The sequence below is a fragment of the Tachypleus tridentatus genome, chromosome 1 (genome assembly GCF_004210375.1).
Source record: "Tachypleus tridentatus isolate NWPU-2018 chromosome 1, ASM421037v1, whole genome shotgun sequence".
Taxonomy (NCBI): domain Eukaryota; kingdom Metazoa; phylum Arthropoda; class Merostomata; order Xiphosura; family Limulidae; genus Tachypleus; species Tachypleus tridentatus.
The window spans coordinates 80,881,769-80,894,692 of record NC_134825.1 but is presented as its reverse complement, the minus strand read 5'-3'; the positions used below and the strand labels follow the sequence as shown (position 1 = coordinate 80,894,692).

Sequence of the window (12,924 nt, the reverse complement as noted above, 5' to 3'; positions counted from 1 at the left end):
AGTGTTATTTGATTGTTGCTACTGTTTTTTGTTAAGTCCCTCTGTGTTTAAAAATAACGAAAAATTACTTAAATCAACATTTGCTGAGCTTTTATCACCACTGCCTGCCATCTTCTCTGAATTTTTTTAACTTGTCATTTGTTTTACAGTTTAGTTCTTAGTACTCGATCCTCCGCTGGTACATCGGTAAGTCTACTGATTTACAACGCTAAAATCAGGGGTTTGATTACCCTCGGTGGACACAGCAGATAGCTCAATGGGGCTTTGCTATAAGAAAACATACACATACATTCTTAGTATTCTAGCTAATGCAAATCAGTTTAAACTATATGTGAAAACCAGCCGTGAGAACATGATCCTCATTGACAAAGGTAGATTCAAAGTACTTTCAATTCTTGAAATCAAATAATTAACAAGTGTAACCGTCTGAAATGGTTTACCACAAATATATTTCAGTTTTATCAAACATACAGTAAATGTTGGCAAAAGTAGTGGTGTATAGTCCTTAGTTTTACTTTGAATTAAATCTAGTGTGCTTGCTACAGATTGTATGACGATTATGTATTATTTGATGAAGTTTATGTCTGAAAAGTTGAAACAAGTGATGCATAGCTCATTACACACTTTATTGACTGAACTCCTTCTCTTCATTATTCTTCTAACCATATGAACTCCATTGTGTAGCACATGGAACAACAACAAGTTAACCCAGTTCTTGTTGTGTGAGATGAGCTGTTATGGTTCTGTGTCCATATTTGTTTCAAAGTCTTTGCCGATTAGGATATTTTCTTGAATGTACGATCACTCAAAACCTTTCCTACACCATTGGTTGCTACTAAAGTGAGTGTATGTACCATATATTGAAGGTGCTCGGGGAGAAAGCCAACCACACTGGACCCTGTCTCATTAATAATGATACTGGAAATTCTGTGGGAGTTTAGCTTTTTTTTTTTTTTTGTTCTTCATAACTTCACTTAAGTGTGCTTTGCCCAGCTTTGGAATATCACCTGCATCACTACCTGTAGGTTCAGCCCTTGATTCAGTGGAGAAAATCCTTCTGAAAGAAACAGCAAAATATAAAAATAGATGTACGTCAGAAAACAAAAGACTGTTTAATGAAATTATCATTAATTAATTTATTGTATGAGTAAATATTTTACGATTGTTTAGTGTGCTTTTTATAACAAGAGAGGTAAAAGCAATTATTTTATAGGCGATGTTTGTAACAAATTTAGTTACATAGCTCGGTTAGAATCGTATGTTGTATTTATAATTCATTAATGTGGAAGCTATCGAATGTCGAGTGCAATCCATTGATGTCGAGGATATAGATATTTCCAGGAGGCCTAAGTGATACTCGTATAAGTAACAGCAAGAATACGAAAAATAACAGAATAAAATGAAGTCACAGAAAGGAGAGGTTCAGTGAGAGAAAAGTTAAACGCAAAGTTAATCGTAGTGGCAGCGAAAGACCCAATTTTGATATGTTAGAGGGAGATTAACAATTTTGTAAGAAATAAAAATAATAAACTGTCTAATCAGAGGAAGTTCTAAAGTAACTTAATCAGTCTGAGTGGACTTTGACCAAAAACAGACGATTCTCGGAAATGTTAAAAAGGAGCAGACGATTTTTGTTTGTTTCACGCTAAACTACACGAGAGTTATTTGAGCTAGCCGTCCTTAATTTAGCAGTGTAAGTCTAGAGGAAGGGAACTACTCAATACTACCTCTGCCAACTCTTGGGCTACTCTTTTTCCCAATGTATAGTGTAAATCACCATCACTTATAACGCTCCTGCGGCTGAAAGGGCGAGCATGTTTCGTGTGATGAGGATTCGAACTTGCGACCCTTAGATTACGAGTCGAGTGTTCTAACCACTTGATCATGAGTGCAGAATACAACCGTGGTTACTCAAGGATAACGTAAGTGAACTATACATTGTAACGGATTTAATATTATTGTAATATCTATCTTTGTTTCAGTTTAATATGTATTTAGAAATGTTTGTAATTTATATTGTTAAATGTGTATTGTACAAGTCCCGCCAGTTCTCTAACTTTATAGCAAATTCTTGAGAGTAAGAATCAACAACATGTGTTTTACGAAAGCACAAGCGTATCTTTAAATATTGTAGGGCCAATTGAACTTTCTATAACTTCGCCTAAATATTATAAATCAATGCGCCAAGAGACAATAGAATATTGTTCGTTGCTACAATCAGTATACTATAATCCTTGGAAGCTATAATTCTGAATAAATGCTTACTAGACGGAAAAAACACATACATGTATTTGGCCATAAATGTTTATAGATTTCGGACATAAAAAACCATTTAACTTCGGTGAACTAACTTCGGAAGTTGGTATTTTTACGGGGACATTAACTACGCCCTTGTGCAAATTAATTGAAACAAATGGTCATTTTACAATATTTTCAGCATGGCGGCCGGTGTAGGCTCGCTGGACCCGCTGATTTCCTTTAATAGTCATTTTCTCACACAGACGGCGTCATTAGCCGTGTTTTGCAGTACGGTCGATCTATTTTTGGTATATATCACGAAATTTTGAGAAATATAATATTACGTCATTCAAAATTGCGTTAGAAGGGCAAGGAGACCAGTCAAAAAACAACTTCTTACCAACTCAATGAAGAAAAAACGGTAGGAATGGGGTCTGAAATACAAGAACTGGACGCAAAAACAATGGAGGAATGTGCTATTCAGTTATTCATTTCTTCGTACAGGGTCAAAGAAGTCTGCATGTTCGCATATCTCCAGGTGAGAAACTTCGAGAATCTCACATCAATCAGTTCGTAAAACATCCCTTGAAGAAGATGTTTTGGGGCTTTTTCAACTACTATGGCGTCGGAGGCTTACATATCACAGAAGGTATGATGCGAGGACCACAGTACATCGAAGTTTTGCAGAGAAGAGTCGTTCCAGAATTGAGAAAGAGATTTCCAGATGCATCTGACATTTTTCAGCAAGATCTAGCTCCTTGCCACACATCGAAACTTGTGAAGAATTTTATGACTACAACGTGAATAAAGGTACTGGACTGGCCTGGAAACTCTCTGGACTTAAATCCTATTGAAAAATTTTGGGCGATTTGTAAAGAAAGACTTCTGGGAAAAGACTGTACTACGAAAGATAAGCTAATTGAGGCCATAATTCAGGTGTGGTACCGCAATCCCAAAATTAGTAAAGATTGCAGTCAACTCGTGGACTCGATGCCAAAGCGGATTAATGATCTTCTGAAAAATAAAGACGGTCATATCATGTATTAATATGTGAGTAATTTTTTAATTCTCAGAAATAAAAAGCAAAAAAATTGAAAAAAATCGTAATTTTCTGTCTTGTTTCAATTAATTTGCACAAGGGTGTATCTTCGTTGGAGAAAAGTCAGCTTGTAAACGGCGTTAGGCGAGCCATTAAGCGAGGTGTAATAATATCAACGTAAGATTAATTCACTCTCCGTGAACGTCAATAAAATATTCAGTTCCAGACCAGATAGAAGACTTAATATTATTTGAAAGTTTGTAAAAGTTTTGTATATGAATCATTATTTGTAATAGCCACTATTATAAATTTTATTGTTGTTTGTATAGTAAAATATATTTGTGCTAAGAAAGAAAAGTGAATATATCAGTCTTGTTTGAAAATATCATAAATTTGATGTTTGTTTTTTGAATTAAGCTACACAATGGGCTATCTGTGCTCTGCCCACCACGGGTATCGAAACCCGGTTTTTAGTGTTGGAAGTCCGCAGACATACCGCTGAGCCACGGGGGCCATAAATTTGATACATATTGACATACAATTAACTTCTAAATTAAAATTAACATTTCTGGGTATTTGAAATCGTAAGTAACATAATAAATTGGGGGTTCATCCGGGATAAATTATAATATGCAACAACAAGAGTAATCTGTATATAGAAATCAAGAAAAGCAGTTTGGCTTATCAACTAAGTTGTAAAGCAGTTGAATAGTCCGAAGTAGACTTTTGACAATAAGAAGAGAGGGGTATTAAAGAGTTTTCCATAAATTGTCTTAACTAGTTTTTGACGAACCTATCTATATTGCTAATTTAGACACTGACTCACATTAAAGTCACAAACATAACGGTTAAGACTATTGTAGGGATTAAGCGTTAACAGTTTGTTAGAGCATGTCTCTCCCCCAGTAAAATGAAAACATAATTATTTTTTTTATTCATTCAGCGTATGTATATAATTTTTATATTCATTTCATAATTTCACACCACTTTGCCTTGCTTTCATCCTATCTATTTGTACGCATACGCCCGTGGTGATAAATGCAGTGAGTGACTTTTATTTGGATGCTCGGGACTAGTATGTACTTTCAATTAAGTTAGTAGTAAACATTTGTGATTTGTATGGAGAGTTTGCAAGTTAGAGGAAAAGTGGAGACTATTCTGATTAAGGTAAAACAATAGATAAAGGAAAGTTTAAAATATGGAAAATGGCGGGAGGATTGCAAAGGCAGCTTAAGTTCTTGCATTAAACAATTACATCATATAACAACAAATTTCATGAAGTCAGAAGAAGTACCATTAGGACTAAAGGTAGTGAATTTAATTGCGATGAGCCTATTCTACTGAGCAACAGATTTCAGGCCTTGGCTTGTGTAGACGAAGAACTATTGAACTTGTAGGAAAGGAAAACAAAAGGAACAGGAAAGGATCTGGATGATAAACTCGAGGTAGTTACAGGTGATTTCTTGACAAGATATGTGGATAGGGGTATATAGGGAGAAGCGAATTAGATCATGCAATTAGAAATGTTCATAGGGTAAGGATATAACTGATAGAGTGAGAAATATAATAAAGGGGACTAGCAAAGATACAGTGTTTGTCGTATGCATAGCAACTAACGATGTAGGAGAAAAATAGGTGAGAAGAACTAATTATTAAGTACAAAGGATGGAAAAAGAGAAAACGCATGACTTAATTTGGTGAGGGATATGGCCGAGAATTAATTGTGGAGTTGAAGTTATAAGTAGGTGACTGTGGCTAAATGCTAGGATGAACAGAGTGGCTGGCTGAACTTGTGGGATCAGTTCAATGGGAGAAAGGAACTTTTAGGATGAGTGGTTTACATTTAAATAGGATAGGTACTGGCTTGTTTGTAAGGGCTATTAACTCAGGTACAATGGGAGATTTAAACTAAGACTAGAGAGTGGTGAGGGCTAGGATAAACTAAATGCAAAAATAATAATAGGCAAAGAAAAGTTATGTACAGAATATGAGTTTAGAAGTAATTCTGGGGATAGGTTTAATTATTATTATTGTAATGTAGGAAGTATCTATATAAATATAACAGTGCAGTCTGTTGAATATCCATATAATTACTTCGCAGAGTGTGGATGGATCTTTACCAACACTGGCATGGAAGACCATTAGGCCCATGGGGAGATACATGCACATTTTCTGTTTTGCAGTTTTTATGGGTATCTTTTATCACTACCTCACGTCTCACAGATGAATCTTTACCAAATTTGATATAGAGGCTCATTGGGACCATAAGTAAGTACATACTAAATTTCAGCTCTGCGGTTTCATGGTTGTTTTTTCGTTTTTTACCACTACTTTCCTATCCCCGTTCATGGATTTTCAATTTTCACCAAATTTGGCATGATAATTTGACTGGTTCTTGGAAAGGTAAATATAGCTTTTCAATTGTGCCTTTTTATGTGCATTTTTTGCGTCTTTTAACATTACCTCACCTCCTTTACAAAATTTGAAAATAGAAAGATTTTTGGAATTTTTTAAGACTGGTTTTCTTCATGAATTGATCAAATAACCCACTAGAATAATGTTATTTTAATTTTATTCTAATATATAAATTGTTGATAGGGTGGAAATTGGGAAAAATTAAGATTCGATGTTTTACTACAAATAGAGATAAGGAATAATTATATTTTGATTATAATTTTAAAAAAATTAAATTTTGAAGGGATGCAACACGAACTATCTGCCTTACAATGGGCGACTGAATTATTATGAGAGTATGATGTTAAAGATAAACATATTTCTTATAGAATGAGAAAGATGGCTGTAAGTAAATAACCAAGTTGGCTGAGAAGGTGGATTATAGATAAAAATTAAGAAAAGCATCATAAATTTAAGAAATTTAAATTGACTGTTATGGTAGTTGGTGAAGTTAGTGAAAAAGGATTGGGTTAAAACATAAAAATCAATAAGTAAGAATTTCTTTAAATATCTGTTGAATTGTTTTTCTCTTGAAGAAACGAGGAGTTAGTGGAAATCCGATTGAGTTCTTTAAGATTTTAAAGGGAATTGATAGTGTTGATGCATCATCTTTTCTCATGTTTCAGAGAATAGCAGGACTAGGGTACATTAATATAATTTTTGGCATGGTAGGAGTTATATTCAGCTCAGACAGTTTTATTTTTCATAAAATCGTACCTAAATCTCCACTATCAAAAACATACAAACGAGTATGTGAGAGAAGATCGCTTGTGTTTAGAAACTTGAAACTGTTAGATTCGTATCTACTTCAGCCTAACTTTTTAACAGTGCACTAGTAGTGCAGCTTCAACAAGGATGACACAACATCGTTTTCAATTAAATCAACAAAACATGAAAATAAACTATAAAAAGCTGAAGGCTTATATCTGATAATAAGTGACATAAGCTCCAAATTAACATCCCATGTTTTAGCATCAGTACTTTGACATATTCAGGCCCAGCATGGTCAGATGGTTAGGGCGCTTGACTCGTAATTTCAGAGTCGCGGGTTCGAATCCCCGTCACATCAAACATGCTCGCCCCTTCAGCCATGGGGATATTATAATGTTACAGTCAATTCAACTATTCGTTGGTAAAAGAGTAACTAAAGAGTTGGTGGTGGGTGGTGTTGACTAACTGCTTTCCCTTATTCACTGATAAATTAAGCACAGCTATCGCAGATAGCCCTCGTGTAGCCTTGCACGAAATTCAAGACAAACAAAGAAAACTGATTTATCCAAATGGGTAAAGTGAAATGTCCAAGCAGGTGGTGGCTGAATTTGTGCTTAGTCATAGTGTCCTTTAACAACATACTATACCAGGTATACATACTTCAGGCTACCAACATGCAAGATGGATATTAGCTGATTGGTCAAGTTAACCTCAAGATTGCAGACTATCTCGTCTAATATGGTAGTTTACACAAACACAGTGGTATGGTACCTTTTCTAAAACAAGAAGATCAGACAGCATGAGAATTAAAGTCTTATAGGACGTGTAAATGCACGCTAAACCTGAGATTCTTTGAAGAGTTACCTTATCTCCAGTGAAAGATTGTATATTACAAGTAATATTCATTAGAACTATTACTGTTCTTAAACTGCTATTGCTTAGAGCATCAACATTGGGTCTAATTTCTGGATTTTTTGTCATTAGAAACATCATTGTTATTAAAGATACTTATTACAGTAGGTATATTTCTGTTATATTTGTTATCCTGAAGATACGTTTTTTTTTACTATTTATTGTTAATGCACAACTTTCACTTAACGTTTGCAAATTAACTTTAAAAACCTGTTGTATGAGCTAGCCTGGCATCTTAATGTGGATCCAAAAAGGTTTGGGTTGATTTGGTTAGGCAAAAAAAGATGTTTGTCACTATTTCAAAGTGTAGGTCACTGGAAGAAACCCATGAGCTGACCCGAGACCATAAAAACTAACATGGAGAAGTGAAGTTGTAAATGTAAAGTAAATATGTTTGAAATATTAGTTGTAGATGTGAATGTGATGATGAGGAAATAATTTATTCGAAAATTTCTCAGTCGATGTTACATACTAGCTGAATAAGAGAATCATCAGTTAATTATTGCATTAACAGTGAAACATAAAACAACGAGCACAATTGTATCTTTATCTTCAAAAAGAGATGTTGGAATCATTAGTTTTAATACTGTGTCAAACTAACAACACAATAAAATACAATGACACAGTGTTCAAGTTAAAGTAGATGCATGATGCATTACAAGATGATTTAAATATACCATTTCTGCAATGAAAAGTAGATACAAAAAGGATGGTATGGTGCCCATTGTGGTTCCACCACAGTATAATCAATAAAGATTTCATCATCATGTTACATCATGTTTTTCGATCCAGAAGCTCTTCCAAGTTTTGTTCACCATGATATATTAAAATAGTTTTAAATCACCGGTTTTCAGAATGACCCTTCATTCCAGGCTTACTATTAAAAGGTGATGGTTGGTTCGGATGGCAGTTCTTAAGTACGAAATATAGTTACTTTACACTTACATGCACTGAAAGTTAAATGACTAAACATTAAGGTATGACTCAGTTTTATACTCTTAGTTTAAAACAAGACGAAAAGTTCAAGTTTCACACAATAATAAACTCATCGTTACCATTAGTTACTAATAGGTTGATAATGGCCGATGATAATTACTTATAATTATATATTATGACCAAGTCCCAATTAGTGTAACGTATATTCATCTTAATATTGTATTTCAACCATATGTTTCCAAACGTTTATTTTTTTGTTTGGCACGAAGAAAGGATAACTTAATCTGATAGGCGTGATCTTCATGATTAGAACGCTGTTGAATGTGTAAAAAACAATTTAGCCATACAATTGTAGTTATAGAGCCTGGTGTGATGTGTTTACATGTTAAGTAACCCTGTAAATAGCTAGTATGTCTGTAAATGTGCTATACAATTATTTAGTTGAGTTTTATATCAGGTAAAATAGATATAATAAAATGCCGTATATTCATTAAGATTGAAAAAACAAACAAGATTCGGAAATAGAATTACTGTTCATCGGACAAAAACATCTATTGCTACACAGAGAAATGGAATTGCTTTCTTTTTATCTCAACGATCTTTTCATCACCAAAAATATGTAAATGATCAAAAGAGAGGGAAAAGATAATTCAAACATTCTACATAAATTAAGAAAAGAGGAGGACAGAAGATGATAAGACAATAAAAAATGATTGCTCAACACGTAAGTGAAAGATGTTAATTCAAAGTAATACGAGTACTAGATACTTATTCACTGGATTAAGATGGTGCAGGACGATTTGTGACAGCCAGTACAAATCCCATTATAATTTGTTATTTCCATGTGGTAGATTGTTATGTATAAAAGACTATGAAAATGTAACTTGAGAGAAATTGGACTTCATTTTATACGAGTACTAGATACTTATTCACTGGATTAAGATGGTGCAGGACGATTTCAGACAGTCAGTACAAATCCCATTATAATTTGTTATTTCCATGTGGTAGATTGTTATGTATAAAAGACTATGAAAATGTAACTTGAGAGAAACTGGATTTCATTTAGTACTTGCATGATAATTAGAATAACAAACATTCCATCGTATTCTGAACTTTTCAACAGCTGGCCACTTAACTAATAAATAGACGATGGAAACAATAAGATATCAGTCATACTGAGTTGGACATCAGAAACCTTTAAATGATTAATGTAAATAACATGGATAGTGCTGTGAGCCAAATAATTCATAAAGGGGCAACAATAGCAGTAGTGTGTCAAATCATCACTTGCAACAACTGCTGTCAACTTACTTTGCTCTCCACCTCAATCTAATAAAGAAAATAAATATATTTCTCTAAATCACTATTTCATTATCGTAATCTAAGGGTCGCGAGTTCGAATCCCCGTCGCACGAAAGATGCTCGCCCTTTCAGCCGTGAGGGCCAATCCCACTATTCATTGGTAAAAGAGTAGCCCAAGTAGTCGGTGGGTGATGATGACTAGCTGCCTTCTCTATAGTCTTACACTGCTATATTAGGGACGGCTAGCGTAGATAGTTCTCGTGTCGCTTTGCGCGAAATTCAAAAATCAAAAAGCAAACTATTTCATTAGTTAATTAAATTTTCTGACCAGTGAAATCGTTCTAAAAGATGATGATATTATACAATAATTAGAACTTTATGTTTAATAGAACAACTTATTAAAGATACTTAGTAACATATTTATAATGAAAAATTCTGGATCCCAGTTTATATAGCAGTTTTCGTTTTGACACATGTCAACAACGATCATAAACACAATAAAAACAAGGTTGTCCACACACAGAGATAAATATGGTCATTGCAGTTATTTTTGTCGTAAGTCCACGTCAGTTCTTTTTATTGACTTTTTAATGTTCAGATTATGTGGAAGTAATCCTAATGGATCAAAATATTCTCCTTTTTCATTTCGATCAAAATAAATACAGACCCAGGCTACCGGGTTTATTTACTTCGATTCAAGTTGGCAATGTATAATTGTTTTACTGAATGACAAAAAACACCTCCAAACGTTTTTTCGCGTACACATATTTTGTGAAAATATCGAATGAATTTCTAACGTGTTCATAGATTGTTATACATCGGTTATGACGTTTCAAGACTGATCAGTTTCTAAAAGTGACTGACATTCTGCATATGCTCGAATGTTTATAGTATTGTGTAAGGCGCTACCAAAACGTATTTAAGTTCGTAAATTCCTCTATTTCGCTATATTATAGTGTGAATCACCAGCAAATAGATCACGTGAAAGATCAAAGGCAAACTGTGTATGTCCTCCCGAGTATTTATCATATCTTGTATCAATTTTTTGATCTTGAAATTGTTTTCCATTTTCACTAAATAACGCTTCGTAACTTTGTGCATATAGTTGAGCATCAACACCTGGCTGTAAATACTGAAATCGGATCTGTTTTTCATCTATGTTGTTTGCTACGAAATTGATACTGTTATGTTTGAAATCGAATGGGTATTATAATGGAATAATTTTAATGTATGTTATATGCAATAAAAGTTTAAGCTTTGTTAAATGATATTAACAAAACTTCTTTTATCAAACTTTCCATAAGACAGAATTTAATAATGAAACCATCTCATAATCATCAGATATAAGTCTTCCTTTAATGAATATGCTTGTTTTGAATATGTAAGCGTATTTTTAAAAATTTAATCAGTGTCTTCAAATAATTCAAATGTCCAGTTCACAAAATTCTTCTTCCATCCCTTCTAAATTAGGGTTTTTGTAATTTGTAATCAAAATATCATTTATAATCTGCGTATGTAAGGCGCTAACCAATACTTTAATACTTTAAGCTATTACGTTTTAATAATAATAAAATATTAAAAATTGAAAATGGTGACTTGCATTAGTTAATTATTCTCACGAGTTGTGACACACACAGATGAATCCAAATAACCTCAATTAGATGAAAATAATTGGAAATCGTAATGGCAATATTTGACATATTTGGAAAGTTGGTATAATTGTTTGTTTGTTTTTTAATTTTACGCGAAGCTACTCGAGGGGTATCTACGCTAGCCGTCCCTAATTTAGCAGTGTAAGACCAGAGGGAAGGCAGCTAGTCATCACCACTCACCGCCGACTCTTGGGCTACTCTGTTACCAACGGATAGTGGGATTATAACGTCCCCACGGCTGAATGGGCGAGCATGTTTGGTGTGACGGGGATTGAAACTCGCGACCCTCAGATTACGAGTCGAACGCCTTAACCAACCTGGCCATGCCGGGCCCCGAAATAATTGAAAATGGTAATAAATTGTAATACTAAATAGTAAAAATTGGAAATAATAATTTCGATTAGTTAATTATTGTCATAAGTTGTGATGCACATAGATTAATTCAAACAACTTCAAATAGATAAACATAATTGAAAATCAGTAATGGCAATATTTAATATATTTGAATAATTAAAAACAATTTAATTAGTAGATGATTTAATCATGCTTTTGATCAAATAACTTAACTGCGTATCTCTACTCGTAAGGTAATTTCTGACTGGATGTTTCACTTCAGTATTCTCTCTACAAACAACCAGTATGCTCCAAATGAAAGAGCACTGATGTTGACTTTGTTGTTAATTATCAAAGCCAAAATCTAATCAGGTTGATATCATGTAATGTAAAACAAAAAATGCATCTCGCAAAACAACTGTCTGTTGCAAAAAGTTAGCCACTGGAAACAAAATGATGTTAATTATCCAGCTAATCAAAACTATTGTTACATTGAAACAAACCAGTTTCTTAAGAGAGCAAAACTACAACAGGAATTTAATTTATGAAACAAAAATTATCTAATTAAAGATTTGTAATAGATATTATAGCATCTATTATTTGTTATTATACTTATTAAAATATTCGGGTCTAGACCAGATATAAGACTTAGTATTGTCTACAAATTTGTAAAACTGTTGTACATAAAAAATTTCCAGGAATAATGTTTATCTGAATAAAATGATTCAACGTGTGTCATATGGTTTATCCCTTTCAAGTTATAATAAACCATAATCTGACAAACACCACAAAAGGGTAATAAAGAGACAACAACAACAAAAAAACATATTTTCCTTACGTACCACCCTTAGGAAAAATTTTTGTGGGATAATAAATAAACTTAACATCATCACAGTTTTCTTAAGTCCTCCTACACTACACAACAGTCTTAGGAAGGTGAAATCTTCACTTCCGAATTCTTTTTATAATACACGGTGCGAGTGTAATAAAAAATACATTGAGGAAACATTTCACTTTATAGGCAAGGCTGGCCCAGCATGTCTGGGTGGTTAAGGCGCTCGACTCGTAATCTGTGGGTCGCGGGTTCGAATCCCTGTCACACCGAAAATGCTCTCGCCCTTTTCAGCAGTAGGCGCGTTACAAAGTTACGGTCAATTCCACTGTTTGTTGGTGAAAGAGTAGCGTGGGCGGTGGGTGGTGATGACTAGCTGCCTTCCCTCTAGTTTTGCACTGCTAAATTAGGGACGGCTATCGCAGATAGTTCTCGTCTAGCTATGCGCGAAATAACAATAAAAACAGTTTATGCAAAGGAGTAAATTGAAGTGGTAATTTAGTAGGCCAAGAAAT

General features: G+C 33.9%; 1 long non-coding RNA gene across 1 annotated transcript; it reads left to right on the top strand.

The window, feature by feature from the left end:
- The first annotated feature begins 1,651 nt into the window (after positions 1 to 1,651).
- On the top strand, positions 1,652 to 5,545 carry LOC143253310 (uncharacterized). The gene is made up of 2 exons (XR_013029498.1): positions 1,652 to 1,922; positions 5,379 to 5,545. It is a non-coding gene; the product is annotated as an uncharacterized LOC143253310 (long non-coding RNA).
- The last annotated feature ends 7,379 nt before the right edge of the window (positions 5,546 to 12,924 follow it).